Source organism: Carassius gibelio, chromosome B2 (genome assembly GCF_023724105.1).
Source record: "Carassius gibelio isolate Cgi1373 ecotype wild population from Czech Republic chromosome B2, carGib1.2-hapl.c, whole genome shotgun sequence".
Classification (NCBI taxonomy): Eukaryota; Metazoa; Chordata; class Actinopteri; order Cypriniformes; family Cyprinidae; genus Carassius; species Carassius gibelio.
The window spans coordinates 9,383,530-9,402,806 of record NC_068397.1 but is presented as its reverse complement, the minus strand read 5'-3'; the positions used below and the strand labels follow the sequence as shown (position 1 = coordinate 9,402,806).

The window sequence follows — 19,277 nt, the reverse complement described above, 5'->3', positions numbered from 1 at the left end:
GACCCTCACTTAATTAGAATAACAAGCTGAAGTATTGTGAACTGTATATTAAGAATAATTCTTTATAGGCTTTATGGACAGATACGTTTTGAGTGACTCTTGAAGGTTCAGCACCACATCCTCTTTTACCACTGTTTAAAGAATTTATCTTACAGAACAGGTGCGAATGAATTTTGGATAGCTTGAATGGTTTTGTCATGGTGATTTTTTGAAAAAACAGTAAAAAAGTAACCAGTAAATGTCTTTTATTTTTTTAAAGTGCAGCTTCTAAACACTTCAAAAAAATGTACACATAGAAGACAAGTCATTCTGAGGAAATATGCATAGTTTCATGACTATACAACACTATATGGATGATAGAAAATTAAAAAACTATCATACATCTGATGTCACTCAGTCCCACTATCACTGTGGGTAATATGTGTGTGTGTGTGTGTGTGTGTGTGTGTTAAGTGTATTAGGTGTTAAACTATCAGGGTGCATTTAGTCTCCAGCGCCAACATTTTACAGAACTGCCACTTTCCTGGATTCTCCAGAATTACTCGGTGTCAGGCTCTGAGAGACTTAAGATTCCAAAAAATGATTTAATTAGAATACCATGAAGTATTGTGAAATACTATATATTAAGGCTTTATATATAGGCTTTATGAACAGATTAGAGTGACTCGTGAAGGACCAGCACAACCTCCTCTTGTCCCATGGTTTGAGGAATATATCTTCCAGAATCTGGGATTAAGATTTAGGAGCTCATTTTTATTCCACCTCCTTTCCTGAAAGTCTGTCTTGCAGAATTGACAAAAAATTAATCTTCACATTAATTCCTAATTATTTTGCAATTCTTTTTGTCAGTTCTTCTTGACCTGCTTTTTTCTTCTTCTTTTCTGACCTCATGACCCAGTCAGCATTTTTTGTACAATGGTCAAGTCTTAACTTATCCATTTCTGTATTGCATTTGTGTTTGATATTTGTGTGTGTGTTAAGTGTATTAGGTGTTAAACTATCAGGGTGCATTTAGTCTCCAGCGCCAACATTTTACAGAACTGCCACTTTCCTGGATTCTCCAGAATTACTCGGTGTCAGGCTCTGAGAGACTTAAGATTCCAAAAAATGATTTAATTAGAATACCATGAAGTATTGTGAAATACTATATATTAAGGCTTTATATATAGGCTTTATGAACAGATTAGAGTGACTCGTGAAGGACCAGCACAACCTCCTCTTGTCCCATGGTTTGAGGAATATATCTTCCAGAATCTGGGATTAAGATTTAGGAGCTCATTTTTATTCCACCTCCTTTCCTGAAAGTCTGTCTTGCAGAATTGACAAAAAATTAATCTTCACATTAATTCCTAATTATTTTGCAATTCTTTTTGTCAGTTCTTCTTGACCTGCTTTTTTCTTCTTCTTTTCTGACCTCATGACCCAGTCAGCATTTTTTGTACAATGGTCAAGTCTTAACTTATCCATTTCTGTATTGCATTTGTGTTTGATATTTCTCATGGGTATTTCATAATTTTCGACCTTACAGTTTGAATTAAAACTCTATTTTAGCGCATTTCATCTGTAAAAGAAAACATGCCTAATAATTCTGCACACATGAATATAAGGAGTTTTTCTCTTCCAGCTTTCCTGGACTATTGTATAGCACTCATAAATGATTAAATAAAAAATAATGGTAGTTATTAAGATTGATATGGTTTGGAATTGGTAAAATGTACTTGGAAAAAAATCACAATAAAACAATGTTTTCATTTTTAAGTTTGGAATATTAACTGACATGAATGAATGCTATATAAATATTGTTAATGTTAACATAATGTTTATAAATAAAATCTTATTGTACAGTGTTACTAAAGTTATATATATATATTGTTCTGTGAATGTGATTTTAAAGTCTAGATGATTCGGATTAACCCTTTAACTGCCGTATCCTTTAAAACCTCACTGCCAGAGGGATATTGTGAATGCATGTGCCCGCTGGGCACAGTTTACCTGATGCCAAGGGGGGGGGTTATGGCATTGGTGGCTTGAGCCCGCCATCGCTGCTTGCAGCTATATTTATTATTATTATTCTTCTTCTCTAAGATGAATCGCATTTTTGAGGGCCTAAACATGCTCGAAAAGTCATGAAACTTTGCACACACCTCAGAACTGGCGAAAATTTACGTCTGATATGGGTTTCAGAAGTGGGTGTGGCAAAATGGCTCAACAGCGCCACCTATACACGTTCAACGGTGTGCGCCTCGAGCTACGTTTCATGTACATGTATGAAAATCGGTATACACATGTAACTCTCCAATACCTACAAAAAAGTCTCTTGGAGCAAAATCCGAAACCCAACAGGAAGTCGGTTATTTCTAATATTATGAGCAAATTTTGTGTCAATTTTGTCATTTCCATGCGTTGTATTTTAACGAACTCCTCCTAGAGATTCATTCAGATCAACACCAAATTTGGTATGCCTAATCTGAAGGCCTTTGCGATGTTAAATTGCGAAGCTTTTGAGTTTTTGTTAATGGGCGTGTCCGTGGCGGCCTGGCAAATTTTGATGATTCGCCATGAAACAGGAAGTTGCTATAACTCAGACATACAATGACCAATCTGCCCCAAACTTCACATGTTTGATGAGACTCCTGACCTGAACAGATTGACATGCCCATATTCAGTTATAGTCATAGCGCCACCTATTGGCAACAGGAAGTGACATATTTTACACTGCAATGAACTACTCCTAGAAATTTTATGACATCAATGTATTTTTTGTGGTCAGTCTAATCTAAAGGCCTGTGCGATGTTAAGTTGTTAAGATCTTGAGTTTTCGTTAAAAGGCGTGTCCATTGCGCCGTCACGAAGTTCGATGTCTCGCCATGGGAATAAAAGATGTTATAACTCAGGCATAAAATGTCAGATCTTCCCCAAACTGCACATGTGTGATAAGAGTCCTGGCCTGAACACATCTGAAGGCCAAAATTCCATCAGGTGTGGCAAAATGGCTCGATAGCGCCACCTATACACTTTCAACAGAGTGCGCCTCGAGCTATGTTTCACGTACATGTACAAAAATCGGTATACACATGTAACTCACCAATACCTACAAAAAAAGTCTCTTGGTACGAAATCCGAATCCCAACAGAAAGTCGGATATTTAGAATTTTCTCTGCAAAATTGGCGTTGTTTTTGCCATTTTCAGGGGTTGTACTTTAACGAACTCCTCCTAGAGATTTATTCAGATCAACACCAAACCTGGTCAGTGTAATCTTAAGCCCTTTGCGATGTTAAATTGCGAAGATCTTTAGATTTCGTTAAAGGGCGTGTCCATGGCTGCCTGACAAATTTCGATGTTTTGCCATGAAAAAGGAAGTTGCTGTAACTCAGACATACAATGTCCAATCTGCCCCAAACTTCACATGTTAGATAAAACTTCTGCCCTTAACAGATCTACATGCCCACATTCAGTTATAGTCATAGCGCCACCTATTGGCAACAGGAAGTGACATGTTTTACGCTGCGACAAACTACTCCTATAATTTTTTTGAGATTAACATATATTTTGTGGTCAGTCTAATCTAAAGGCCTGTGCAATGTTAACTTTTGGAGATCTTGAGTTTTTGTTAAAGGGCGTTTCCATGGCGCCATGACAAAATTTGATGTCTTGCCACAGCAAGAGAAGTTGTTATAACTCAGGCATAAATTGTTCGATCTTCCCCAAACTTCACATGTTCGATAAAGAGTCCTGGTCTGAACACATCTGAAGGCCAATATTCCATAATAATGATAGCGCCACCTGCTGGCAACAGGAAGATTGGAACATATACGGAATATACTTTGATATATTCCAATCATATTTATGACTTTAAATGCATATTTCTCACCGTTAACCTTTATACTAATGCCACTCGCTGGCGGGGAGCCCGGGTGCGAGGGCCCGTTCATCGCTGCTTGCAGCTTTAATTATTATTATACTTCTCCAAAATGAATCGCATTTTTGAGGGCCTAAACATACTCAAAAAGTCATGAAATTTTGCACACACCTCAGAACTGGCGAAAATTTATGTCTGATGTGGGTTTCAGAAGTGGGTGTGGCAAAATGGCTCAACAGCGCCACCTATACATGTTCAACGGTGTGTGCCTCGAGCTACGTTTCATGTACATGTATGAAAATCGGTATACACATGTAACTCTCTAATACCTACAAAAAAGTCTCTTGGAGCAAAATCCGAAACCCAACAGGAAGTCGGTTATTTCTAATATTATGAGCAAATTTTGTGTCATTTTTGTCATTTCCATGCGTTGTATTTTAACGAACTCCTCCAAGAGATTCATTCAGATCAACACTAAATTTGGTATGCCTGATCTAAAGGCCTTTGCGATGTTAAATTGCGAAGCTTTTGAGTTTTCGTCGAAGGGCGTGTCAGTGGCGGCCTGACAAATTTCGATGATTCGCCATGAAAAATGATGGTGCCATAACTCAGACATACAATGTCCAATCTGCCCCAAACTTCACATGTTTGATAAGACTCTTGACCTGAACAGATCTACATGCCAATATTCAGTTATAGTCATAGCGCCACCTATTGGCAACAGGAAGTGACATATTTTACACTGTGACAAACTACTCCTAGAAATTTTATGACATTAATGTCTTTTTTGTGGTCAGTCTAATCTAAAGACCTGTGTGATGTTTAGTTGTGAAGATCTTGAGTTTTTGTTAAAAGGTGTGTCCATGGCGCCGTGATGAAGTTCGATGTCTCGCCATGGGAATAAAAGATGTTATAACTCAGGCATAAAATGTCCGATCTTGCCCAAACTTCACATGTGTGATAAGGGTCCTGGCTTGAACACATCTGAAGGCCAATATTCCATTATAAAGATAGCGCCACCTGCTGGCAACAGGAAGATTGGCACACATATGAAATAAACTTTGATATATTGCACTTATGTTTATGAGTTTAAATGCACATTTCTCAACGTTCACCTTTTTACTAAAGCCACACGATAGCGGTGAGCCCGGGTGCGAGGGCCCGTTCATCGCTGCTTGCAGCTTTAATTATTATTATTAGGGCCCGAGCACCGATGGTGTGAGGACCCTATTGGAATTGCTCCGTTTATTAGGGCTCAAGCCTGGAGGGCGAGAGCCCTATTGTTTTCCTTAGGATTATTTGTTATTATTATTATTTTTCTTCAAGGTTTCGGGGGCTTTTGGGGCCCTTAACATGCTTAAAAAGTCTTGAAAATTGGCACACACATTGGAACCTGCGGCCATTAGGGCCGGGCAGAGACTGATACACGGGCGTGGCACAGGGGCTCTACAGCGCCCCCTGGAATACTGAGGGCCATATATCATACATACTTGCACGTAGACACACGAAACTCGGTACACATGTAGATCTCATCAAACCAAACAACTTTTGTACTGCATGTCATAGGCTCCGCCCAACAGGAAGTTGGATATTTAGGGTTTAGTATTCATATTTTTCGTCAAAGTTGTGGGGGCTTTTGGGGTCCTTAACATACTCAAAAACTCTTGAAAATTTGCGCACACTTTGGAATCTGTGGCCTTTAGGAGCCTGCAGAGGCTGGGACCCGGGCGTGGCACAGGGGCTCTACGGCGCCCCCTGGAACACAGTCATAAATGTTGATGTATAGCTCACACATACTTGCTCGTATTAATATGAAACTCAGTACACATATAGATCTCATCGTGCCGAACAACTTTCGTACTGCATGTCATTCGGCTCCGCCCAACAGGAAGTCAGCTATTTAGAGTTATGTAAAAAGCGCATGCTCTGGAATTTGAAATACTTGTCATAGGTTTTTTTGCCGATTGCCACCAAATTCGGTCAACATGATCTCAAGACATTGGGGATGAAAAATTGCCAGGGGATTTTTGATATCTCGAACGGTTTGCCCGTGGCGAGGCGTTGAAATTATGGCGAGAAATGAGAAACAGGAAGTGTCTAATAACATCCACATACATTTCCTGATTTTAATCAAACTGCATCAGATTATTCGTTGTATGATGTCGATCGCATATATGTGACTATTAGGAGTCAAAGTTATAGCGCCACCAACTGGCAGCAGGAAGTGTGTCATTTTCAAAATGCTTTGAATTCAGCATCTTATTTTTACTCGATTTGCTTCAAAATTCATCAGAATAATGTTAAAGCACAGCCGATATAAATCTGCTGGGGGGATATTGATATCTAAAAATATTGTTGCCGTGGCAACATGTTAAACTGGAATACTTCTCAGGTGATTTTGAGGCATATAACATGCTTAGAATTTCATCAAACTCAGAACACATATCAGTATTTATGATAACTAGACACTGGCAAAAGTTCATAAGAGGGCGTGGAAGAGGCACTCTATAGCGCCACCTTTTGTCAAAAGTGGCGGGGTTAGTTTTAGCTACAGACACCAAACTCGGTACAAAAATGTTTCTTATCAAGACGGACAACTTTCTAATTCACAGTCATCAGCTACGATCAACAGGAAGTCAGCTATTTTGATTTGAATGTGGATTTTTTTTTTACATTTAGCTGTGAATTAATGCATACTGTTCAGAGGAGAGTAACACTATACACACCAAACTTTGTCTACATGATGCCAAAACATTTTAAACAACTTAAATTGCCAATGGATTTTGGATAGCTTAAACGGTTTTGTCGTGGTGATTTTTTTAAATGACAGTAAAAATGGAATTATTAATTTTCCTGCATTTTTAAATTCCAAACACTTCAAAACCTTTTTTCGTACAGAAAAAAAGTCATTCTGAGTAAATATGGATAGTTTCACGACTTTACAACACTGTATGGATAACAGAAAATTAAAAAACTGTCAGACATCTCATCTCACTTTGTCCCTCTGTTTGAGTATGTGCTTCAGACTTCCATTGTCTGAGAGAAATTGCGCCCCTACAGGTGCAATTACTGGACTTTTACTTTCACTTTTAAATCGGTTAAAAATACAAATAAATACTTAGATTTAATTCACACTGACAAGCTAAACCAACATATCTGATTATTAACGGTTCAGGGCTCATGGATAAATTATTTCTGGCCAGAGATACGTGAGAAATAGGAGAGATGAATCACGCTGTGATCACGAGCGTCTGGAGTAAAGAGCTCAGAAAAAACGAATTTATTCCTGTTTTAAAGCTTTTAAAAATAAATTATTACAGCGATATCACACAATCAACCAATTAGAACACACCAAGAGCTAAATTCAGATGTTTTTGAACTGTTTGTGTGAAAATGAATTATTTGCGGCTGCCTATCTGAAATCACCGCCTCCGATCAGCGCGTACAATGTCGAGCTCAAAACAAACGAATTTATTCTTGTTTAAGAGCTTTTTTAAATAAAATATTACCACAAATGCACACAATAAACCCATTGTAACACTACAAGAGCTAAATGCAGGTGTTTGTGAACCGTTTAAGTGTGCAAGACTATTTGAAAGCGCGACTGGCAGAATAACATATCTCTCTCGAGCTGCAGGATTCTGCCTTTCGTCGTACGAACGAACACATCACGGACAAGATTATTTCAAAACACATAATAGCTTGGCGACCATAAACGACAACAGCCACGTGAACATAAACTGTTGAGAAATAAATCTGAAGTGGATCTACTGGATTTTAATATTAAGTGACCGCATATACCAGCTGCTTCTGTCTTCAATTTTAATCTATATAAAAAATGAAATTCATTCATCTTGGGTGCTTTTTTAATGTGTGTACGTATTTATTTATTTATTTATTTATTATTTTGCTCTAACAATAATTAATCTATATTTAATTAAATCAATTACATTTTATTTTACATTTGATTTGTCAATTTCTGCATCTAAACGCCTAAAAACATAAAACATGCTCTATTATACTATTGTTAGCAATTTCTTTATTGTCCAATTTATCTGGTGTACACTTTATTTTCATAATAAACTTGTTTGTTAGATTATACACAGTTACAGTGGTCTATAATAAATATTAACAGGTTTTAGTCAAGCTGTTTAGAATGATTGCAGTAGGCTAATTTTTTTAAATGTAAATCCAAAAAAATAAAATAAATAAATAAATAAAAAACATTGGAAAACAATAACTGTTGTACTTTTTTATACATTTTGTATAATTTCATAGTTTATGCATTATAGTTATAAAAACAAATGAATTTAGCCACTCACATAGAAATCTTAGGCCTTATCCTTTTCTGACAGTTTTAGGGATTTTTAAAAATCCCAAAAAACCTTATTTGTGCTGCAAATAATAATTTCAAACTCAAAAAGTAAATAGTCAGTTCATGCTTTATAAAGCCTTGTCCCAATATTAATAGTCAGTAGTAAGCAGTTTATAAATACAGCTATAAATAGCTTGTTTTTGGTTTATAAGCACATTTATTAAAAAGGAGAGTAAAGGGTCAGTTATCTTCCTATGAAAAATAAAAAAATAAAAATAAACAAACAACAACACAGATTGATACAGAGCTCAGAAATTCTATTGTGGATTTATGATAAAATCAGCCTGTAAATGAATTCATACTCCTCCAAGAAGACACAAGTAGTTCACACCAAACTTTTTTTAACATGATGCCAATATACTGAGATGTTAAATTGTGAATGGGTTTAGGATAGCTTAAATGGTGTGGCCATAGCGATTTATTAAAGTAACATAAAAAACAAATACAATAGTTATTTTACTATATCTTTAAAATGTTTCATTCTAATTCTTCATAATTTTTTATATAAGTAGAAGTCCTCATTTGAAGGAAGCACAGTAAGTTTCATAGCTTTATCACTTTCAAGAGCCAGCATAAAATTAAAACTATCATAACTTATAAATCAAGCTTGCAATTCTTAGTACCTATAATGGCCACCTGAGGGAGCTATAGGATTACTTTTAAATAATTATTGTAGAAACGAGTATGATTTAAATCATTTATAGAAATCTTTCAAATAAAATATGTATTTTAAGAATTTTACTGATAAAATGACCCTCACTTAATTAGAATAACAAGCTGAAGTATTGTGAACTGTATATTAAGAATAATTCTTTATAGGCTTTATGGACAGATACGTTTTGAGTGACTCTTGAAGGTTCAGCACCACATCCTCTTTTACCACTGTTTAAAGAATTAATCTTACAGAACAGGTGTGAATGAATTTTGGATAGCTTGAATGGTTTTGTCGTGGTGATTTTGTGAAATAATAGTAAAAAAGGAACCAGTAAATGTCTTTTTATTTTTTTAAAGTGCAGCTTCTAAACACTTCAAAAAAATATGACCAGAATGACTGGTCTCATGACCATAGTTTCATGACTATACAACACTATATGGATGATAGAAAATTTAAAAACTATCATACATTTGAAGTCACTCAGTCCCACTGTCACTGTGGGTAATGTGTGTGTGTGTGTGTGTGTGTGTGTGTGTGTTAAGTGAATTAGGTGTGAAACTATCAGGGAGCATTTTGTCTCCAGCGCCAACATTTTACAGAACTGCCACTTTCCTGGAGTCTCCAGAATTACTCAGTGTCAGGCTCTGAGAGACTTAAGATTCCAAAAAATGATTTAATTAGAATACCATGAAGTATTGTGAAATACTATATATTAAGTCTTTATATATAGGCTTTATGAACAGATTAGAGTGACTCGTGAAGGACCAGCACCACCTCCTCTTGTTCGATGGTTTGAGGAATATATCTTCCAGAATCCAGGATTAAGATTTAGGAGCTCATTTTTATTCCACCTCCTTTCCTGAAATTCTGTCTTGCAGAATTGACTAAAAATTAATCTTCACCTTAATTCCTAATTATTTTGCAATTCTTTTTGTCAGTTCTTCTTGACCTGTTTTTCTCTTCCAGCTTTCCTGGACTATTGTATAGCACTCATAAATGATTAAATAAAAAATAATGGTAGTTATTAAGATTGATATGGTTTGGAATTGGTAAAATGTGCTTGGAAAAATATCACAATAAAACAATGTTTTAATGTTTAAGTTTGGAATATTAACTGACATGAATGAATGCTATATAAATATTGTTCATGTTAACATAATGTTTATAAATGGAATCTTATTGTAAAGTGTTACTAAAGTTATATATATATATATATATATATATATTGTTCTGTGAATGTGATTTTAAAGTCTAGATGATTAGGATTAACCCTTTAACTGCCATATCCTTTAAAACCTCACTGCCAGAGGGATATTGTGAATGCATGTGCCCGCTGGGCACAGTTTACCTGATGCCACCGGGGTGGCGATGGCATTGGTGGCTTGAGCCCGCCATCGCTGCTTGCAGCTATATTTATTATTATTATTCCGCTTCTCCAAAATGAATCGCATTTTTGAGGGCCTAAACATGCTCAAAAAGTCACCAAATTTTGCACACGCCTCCGAACTGGCGAAAATTTACGTCTGATATGGGTTTCAGAAGTGGGCATGGTAAAATGGCTCGACAGCGCCACCTATGCACGTTCAGCGGTGTGCGCCTCGAGCTACATTTCACGTACATGCACGAAAATTGGCACACATATGTAACACACCAATACCTACAAAAAAGTCTCTTGGAGCAAAATCCGAAACCCAACAGGAAGTCGGTTATTACTAATATTATGAGCAAATTTTGTGTCATTTTTGTCATTTCCATGCGTTGTATTTTAACGAACTCCTCCTAGAGATTCTTTCAGATCAACACAAAATTTGGTATGTCTAATCTGAAGGCCTTTGTGATGTTAAATTGCGAAGCTTTTGAGTTTTCGTTAATGGGCATGCCCGTGGCAGCCTGGCGAATTTCGATGATTCGCCATGAAACAGGAAGTTGCTATAACTCAGACATACAATGACCAATCTGCCCCAAACTTCACATGTTTGATGAGACTCCTGACCTGAACAGATTGACATGCCCATATTCAGTTATAGTCAAAGCGCCACCTATTGGCAACAGGAAGTGACATATTTTACACTACTCCTAGAAATTTTATGACATCAATGTATTTTTTGTGGTCAGTCTAATCTAAAGGCCTATGCGATGTTCAGTTGTGAAGATCTTGAGTTTTCGTTAAAAGGCGTGTCCATGGCGCCGTCCCGAAGTTCGATGTCTCGCCATGGGAATAAAAGATGTTATAACTCAGGCATAAAATGTCCGATCTTCCCCAAACTGCACATGTGTGATAAGAGTCCTGTCCTGAACACATATGAAGGCCATAATTCCATCAGGTGTGGTAAAATGGCTCGATAGCGCCACCTATACACTTTCAACAGAGTGCGCCTCGAGCTATGTTTCACGTACATGTACAAAAATCGGTATACACATGTAACACACCAATACCTACAAAAAAGTCTCTTGGTACGAAATCCTAATCCAAACAGGAAGTCAGTTATTTAGAATTTTCTCTGCAAAATTGGCGTTGTTTTTGCCATTTTCAGGGGTTGTACTTTAACGAACTCCTCCTAGAGATTTATTCAGATCAACACCAAACTTGGTCAATGTAATCTAAAGCCCTTTGCGATAATAAATTGCGAAGGACTTGAGGTTTCGTTAAAGGGCGGGTCCATGGCGGCCTGACAAATTTTGATGTTTCACCATGAAAAATGAAGTTGCTGTAACTCAGACATACAATGTCCAATCTGCCCCAAACTTCACATGTTGGATAAGACTCTTGACCTGAACAGATCTACATGCCAATATTCAGTTATAGTCATAGCGCCACCTATTGGCAACAGGAAGTTACATATTTTACACTGCGACAAACTACTCCTAGAAATTTTATGACATCAATGTCTTTTTTGTGGTCAGTCTAATCTAAAGACCAGTGTGATGTTTAGTTGTGAAGATCTTGAGTTTTATTTAAAAGGTGTGTCCATGGCGCTGTGATGAAGTTCGATGTCTCGCCATGGGGATAAAAGATGTTATAACTCAGGCATAAAATGTCCGATCTTGCCCAAACTTCACTTGTGTGATAAGGGTCCTGGCCTAAACAGATCTGAAGGCCAATATTCCATCGAGTGTGGCAAAATGGCTCGATAGCGCCACCTATACACTTTCAAGGGAGTGCGTATACACTTTAAACGGAGTGCGCCTCGAGCTATGTTTCACGTACATGTACAAAAATCGGTACACCAATGTAACACACCAATATCTACGAAAAAGTCTCTTAGTACGAAATCCGAATCCCAACAGGAAGTCAGTTATTTAGAATTTTCTCTGCAAAATTAGTGTTGTTTTGGCCATATTCAGGGGTTGTACTTTAACGAACTCCTCCTAGAGATTTATTCAGATCAACACCAAACTTGGTCAGTGTAATCTTAAGCCTTTTGCGATCTTAAATTGCGAAGATCTTGAGGTTTCGTTAAAGGGCGTGTCCATGGCGGCCTGACAAATTTCGATGTTTCGCCATGAAATAGGATGTTGTTGTAACTCAGGCATAAAATGTCCAATCCTCCCCAAACCTCACATGTTCGACAAAAGTCCTGCCCTGAACACATCTGAAGGCCAATATTCCATTATAATGATAGCGCCACCTGCTGGCAACAGGAAGATTGGCACATATATGGAATAAACATTGATATATTCTACTTATATTTATGAGTTTAAACGCATATTTCTCACCGTTCACCTATTAACTAAAGCCACTCGCTGCCGGTGAGCCCGGGTGCGAGGGCCCGTTCATCGCTGCTTGCAGCTTTATTATTATTATTCCGCTTCTCCAAAATGAATTGCATTTTTGAGGGCCTAAACATACTCAAAAAGTCATGAAACTTTGCACACAACGCAGAACTGGTGAAAATTTACATCTGATATGGGTTTCAGAAGTGGGTGTGGCAAAATGGCTCGACAGCGCCACCTATACAAGTTCAACGGTGTGCGCCTCGAGCTATGTTTCACGTACATGTATGAAAATTGGTACACATGTGTAACTCTCCGGTACCTACAAAAAAGTCTCTCAGAGCAAAATTCTAAACCCGACAGGAAGTCGGTTATTTTTAATATTATGATCAAATTTTGTGTCATTTTTGCCGCTTCCATGCGTTGTATTTTAACGAACTCCTCCTAGAGACTTATTCAGATCAACACCAAATTTGGTATGCCTAATCTAAAGGCCTTTGCGATGTTAAATTGCGAAGATTTTGAGTTTTCGTCAAGGGGCGTGTCAATGGCGGCCTGGCGAATTTCGATGGTTCGCCATGAAAAATTTAGTTGCTATAACTCAGACATACAATATCCAATCTGCCCCAAACTTCACATGTTTGATAAGAGTACTGACCTGCACACATCTGGAGGCCAATATTCCATTGGGTGTGGCAAAATGGCTCGAGAGCGCCACCTATACATTTTCAATGGAGTGTGCCTCGAGCTACATATCACGTACATGTACGAAAATCGGTAAACATATGTAACACAGCAATAGCTACAAAAAAGTCTCTTGGTACGAAATCCGAATCCCAACAGGAAGTCAGTTATTTTGAATTTTCCCTGCAAAATTGGGGTTGTTTTTGCCATTTTCAGGGGTTGTACTTTAACGAACTCCTCCTAGAGATTCATTCAGATCAGCACCAAACTTGGTCTGTGTAATCTTAATCTTTGCGCTGTTAAATTGCGAAGATCTTGAGGTTTCGTTAAAGGGTGTGTCCATGGCGGCCTGACAAATTCCGATGTTTTGCCATGAAAAAGGAAGTTGCTGTAAATGAGACATACAATGTCCTATCTGCCTCAAACTTCACGTTAGATAAGACTTCTGCCCTTAACAGATCTACATGCCCATATTCAGTCAATAATTTTAGAAATAATTTTAGAAATCCAAGCTTTTAGTGAAAAAATACGGAGCCCCTCTGGTCCCACTTTGTCAAAAAATAAATTTTAATAAGTAACTCGTGGCCTCGAGATAAGTAACTCATGGCCTTAAGATACTTTGCAGCAGTATTTTCTTATTCTTTTTTTATTTTATATATAAAAAAATGCTCATTTGGGTGCACATTTCTGAGATTTGACCTCATTTTGCTAGTGGTCGAAGCGTGGTATGTTAACTGTATCTTAAATAGCTTGCATACAACTTTGTCTCGCGGGTCAACAATTTTGCTTCACTTTCTCTGCTGTGGTCGAGTTGGGCTCTGCACTTGCTGCCATCTTCCATGAAGACGCGTCAACTTTCAGCAGTGATGCTGTGCCAGACAGTGCGACTCCTTTGACCTGTCCCTGAACCCTCAGGCGTGCTAGCGCACCCACTCGCAAAACAGACAGCCTCGCCTCTACTACCGCGGGCGTTTTTTTTCACATTTTGTTTTTATTTGAATATTAATTTTCACCTTCAAAATATGTTTCTTTTTAAAACTATTCGAATACATATTCAAATTTGGAATATTCGTTGACAGCCCTAACCATTACACCCCTAGGCCATTCTGATGATGTCTTTCATACTTTTCTGGACCTTGACCGTGTATTTTAATTGGCAGTCAATGGGACAGTCAAGCCTCCCGGTTCTCTTCCAAAATATAAAATAAAATAAAATACTGGCTTCTAGTGTTGTCAAAAGACCCGGTAGTGTTGTCATGGAACCAAAACTTCAGTATTCGTAACGATATCCGTGAAAATCCACGGTTCTCGGTACCAATTTCGGTACCAAAGCAAAACAAAAAAATATGCTAGTTAAATAAAGTAAAAACACTTTATCACATTAAAATAAAACCAATGCCATTCTTTATACTTATTTGCAATTGTTTAAAGTTTTTCTACAAGTAATATAATTATGAAGAACAGTAAACAAGTTTTACCCAAATTGAATTTGTCTTTTAATTAATGACATTTAAACATTTAATTTTTTAATAATTAAAAGGGATTTGCTATTAAAATTTTTACATGGAAGAAATATTGTGATTTTTATTTCTTTACAGAATAAAGTTGTATTAATTTTTGAACAGTAGTAGCGAATTAACATACATTCTACTAAATAATAGTAATATTTCTAGAACAATGACTATGTAAAATGTATATATTTTGAAGGACTAATTTTATTTTGACACTGGTTTTACTCATAAGAAACGGTAAAATGTTTGTGAAGTGACTCAGAACAGTTCTGTTGATGTTGTTTATGTATCTTTGTCCTCACTGAGACGATAGATGCTGAAATTACCGCAAGCGCCATGCGCTTCAGTCTATGTAGTAAACAAAACCGCACGTCTCTGCCATTCATTCATTCATACAGAGACGCGCAGAACATGCAGGATTCAGATTTCAACCAATTTTTGCGGCTTAACATTTAAAGATAATGGTCCATACGGAGATTTGATTTGATTAATTAATGTTAACTTTGACAAATTCCATGACTTTCCATATTAAAATGTACGTTTGATTTTCATGACTGGATTTTGAGATTCCGTCCGCGTTTTCTGCTTTGCGGAAATCAAAGCGCTGTATGCATCAAGAACCGGGTTGACTGGGTCCTCGGTACCACCGGTACTTACAGAAACCTGGTACCATCACATTTTTTTTGTACCGACTTGGTACCGAAGTACCGGGTCTTTTGACAACACTAACCAAGTCGGTACTAAAAAAATGTAAATGTGACGGTACCAGATTTCTTTAAGTACCGGTAGTACCGAGGTCCCGTTCAAACCCGGTACTTGACGCACACAGCACTACGATTTCCGCGAAGCAGAAAACGAGGACAGAATCTGAAAATCCAGTCATGAAAATGAAACTATGAAAATATGGACAGTCACGGAATTTGTCAAAGTTAGCATAAATTAATCAAATCATATCTTCATATGGACCAATATCAGTTAATTTTAAGCCTTAAAAGTTGTTTTAAATATGAATCCTGCATGTTCTGTGCGTCTCTGTGTGAATGATCGAATGGCAGAGACGTGCGGGTTTGTTTACCTCATAGACCCGAAGCGCGTGACGCTTACATTAATCTTAGCATCCGAGCTTCAGAGTTCTCTCTCCAACAAGTGATCTGAACTTTTCAGTTTATCTCACTGTACGCACAGCACACCTGTATTTGACGCTCTGTAAACTGTGAAGGCGCACGACACACCGTCGCTTTACTGATAGTGCTGTTTCTCACTCATGCAAAGAGGGAGAGAGCAAGAGTCTTACCACGCTGAATCGACACGCTACATGTAATCTATATTCTTTGTTGTCTTCTCCTGTCAAAATAATGGAGTTAATTTAGAAGTATTCATATTTTTCGAACAAGAAGATGATATGCTGTTTTTTTTCAGTAGTGGGCGGAGCTAATGCGCAAATGGAAATATCATTGGCTGGCGTTCATCTATTACCGTCCCTGTTTTGATTTCAGCAAATCAGTTTGACCGTACGCATACAACGTGATTAATATTCATGAACCCATCAGCTTATCAATCCATAGTGCATTGTATATTGTTAGTATGGTAGTAGAATTAGTAGCAGTATTATCTTTTAATAACAATTCATAAAATCTATTACAATTTTTTTTTTTTTTTTTTTTACAGAAACCCTCAATGACCAAAAATATCTTAAGCACCACCAGTCTTAAGTTCAGTTAAAATGACAAATATGCATTCATTAAAAGTTAATTTTTACATTAAGGCATTGTGCTACTAAATATTACTATTATTTAGTAAAATGTATGTGATACTGCTGCTACTGTTGAAAAAAAAAATAATACTTTATTTTTTAAAGAAATCAAAAAATATTTTTAACAGCAAATCCCCTTTATTTACCAAAAATAAAATGTTTAAATTTCATAAATTAAAAGACAAATTAAATTTCGTTGAAACTTGTTTACTGTTTTTCATAATTATATAACTTGTAGAAAAACTTTAAACAAAATTGTAAATAAGTATAAAGAATGGCATTGGTTCTATTTTAGTGATAAAAAGTTTTTAAATTGTAATTATTATTTTTTTTTAATTAGCATATTTTTGTGTTTTGCTTTGGCACTTAAATTGGTACCCAGAACCGTGGATGTTCACTGGTATCGGTACCAAATACTGAAATTTCGGTACCGTGACAACACTACTGGCTTCCAATAGCTGCTCACATAAAATTCAAGGCATTGATGCTTGCCTACAAAACTACCATTGGCTCTGCACACATTTACTTAAATTTGTTACTTCAGACTTATTTGCCCTCTAGAAGCTTGCGTTCGCTTGATTGTGCCATCCCAAAGAAGCCCAAAATCACTTAAACATACTTTTAAATGTTCCCTTCTGTTGGAATGACCTCAAATGAGTCCTTAGCCATCTTCAAGAATCGGCTTAAAACCCATCTCTTCCATCTTTATTTGACCCTCTAACTTTAACACTCACTATTCTAATTCTATTCTTAAAAAAAGAAAATATAACTACATTTCCAATATTTTTGTATTCTATTTTTTTTTTTATTATGCAATTGTGCCTCTAACACTAGCTTGCTCTATTCTTTTTTTATTATCCGTTTTCTTTTTGTTTATTATATTATTTAAAAGCCCATGCTACGTGTACTGTTAACCTAACTGAGACTTGTTATAGCACTTATATTGCTCTTTTTGATGTTTTTGTTTGCTTCAACTGTCCTCATTTGTAAGTCGCTTTGAATCAAAGCGTTTGCTAAATGAAAAAATTTAAAATGTAAATATCTTAAATTGTGTTCCAAAGATGAACAAAGCTTTTACAGGGTTTGGAACGACATTGGGCTAAGTGATTAATGACAAAAGTTAACACTTTGAGCTATCGTATTGTTTTAGAATTAACACAGAATAATACGCACAATTTCGGATATGGATCGGCCCTCTCTGACCGATACCCGATCCAACAGAAAATGGCAATATTGGAGCCAATACCTGATATGACTATTGGATCAGCACATCCCTACATTTTTCTCTGCAAATCCTCGGTTTGTACTTCTAATTCCTGAATGGCATTTTGTTATGTTCTCTCTCAGTGTTTGTCACTAATAATGAATGCAACATCTTGCGTCATCCGCTGGAACTGCTTCCACGTATGACATTCAGTAGAAGTGAGAGAAAGGGGTTTATTAAGTTTGAAATATGGATATTTCTCTTACAAAAATGCATGGATTCACTACAGGAGACATTTATTCACTCCATATACTCCTAGGATTCCTACAGGGTGAGTAAGCTAATTTTCATTTTTGGGTGAACTAACCCTTTAAGTCCTAGGGACCCACCCGCTCTGCACATTTTGTATGTTTCTCTTATCTGACACACGCCGTTCAGTTCATGGATCTCTCTGCTGATGAGCTGAATCAGGTGCGTCAAATAGGGGAGATATACAAAATGTAGTGTTGTCATGATACCAAATGTATTGTTTCGATACCGATACTTAGTCAAGAATTGCGATTTCGATACTTTTCCTGAAAATGGAAAATACCCTCTCAAATATCATTGCTGTGCTTTATTTTAAAACCAGGACAACATTCTAATCATATAACACACTAATAAATGAACATATATGAACAGCAGATATATTAAACATTTGAACAAAATATGAAATATAAAAATAAATTTAGAGCAATGACATTCAAGGTTAAGAGAGAATAAATTTAGCAGCATTATCTCAGTTATCATAAGAAACATAAGAGTAATAAATTTATCTTGATTCTGAACTTTGAATAAAAATATGAACAGTGATTATATTAAACTGCAGTTGATTTTTCCTATTGGATGTTGCGGTGGCAAGTGACATAAGCGGGGGCGGGTAACGTATGCAGTTTCCAGCTCACCACGCCCCTTGGTACGAGCTACCACACCCCTGGCAGTATAAAACCATCTTGTTCCGTCAAGATCACTGTAGTGAGTCAGTGAGTTGGAATCGAGAGTATTGAAAACAACCAGGATAGACTATTATAGTATCTATTTAGCATAGCAATTATATAGTTAGTTATTTAGATTATTTTGTGTTGCCTATGTAGTGAATTAGCATAGTTGTTAGTGTAATGTTAGTATTGTTAGAAGCATAGTTAGTTAGTAGCATAGTATTGCATCAGTTAGGATAGCTTCAAGTTAACAGATTTATCTGTATTTAGAACAGTTGTCAGGATGTTTTGTAGGTGTAGTGTTGCTGGTTGCGACAGCACTGCTGGACTGCATAGTTTTTCAGCCGACTTTAAAATTAGGAGCCAGTGGTTGCATGCACTTGGCCTTGAAGACCGCAAGTACCCCTCTAGAGCTAGAGTGTGCAAACTGCATTTTACGCAGGATTGTTTCTACAACGCAATGGAGGTGGAAATGGGCTTCTTCACACAGCTCACGCTCAAAAGCGATGCGGTGCGGGAGTTAAGACCGCAGTTTGAACCAGCG

At 36.8% G+C, this 19,277-nt stretch overlaps 1 protein-coding gene and 1 long non-coding RNA gene across 5 annotated transcripts in view; one reads left to right on the top strand and one right to left on the bottom strand.

Annotated features, from left to right (window-relative positions):
• Positions 1-19,277, top strand: part of dis3l2 (DIS3 like 3'-5' exoribonuclease 2) — a 249,626-nt gene that overhangs the window by 46,286 nt on the left and 184,063 nt on the right. The window lies entirely within an intron of this gene.
• LOC127950697 (uncharacterized) overlaps positions 1,877-19,277 on the bottom strand; it is a 371,356-nt gene continuing 353,955 nt past the window's right edge. For both annotated transcript variants that reach the window (XR_008152515.1, XR_008152516.1), the window contains exon 3: positions 1,877-3,474. This is a non-coding gene — a long non-coding RNA (uncharacterized LOC127950697). The remainder of the gene's footprint in view (positions 3,475-19,277) is intronic.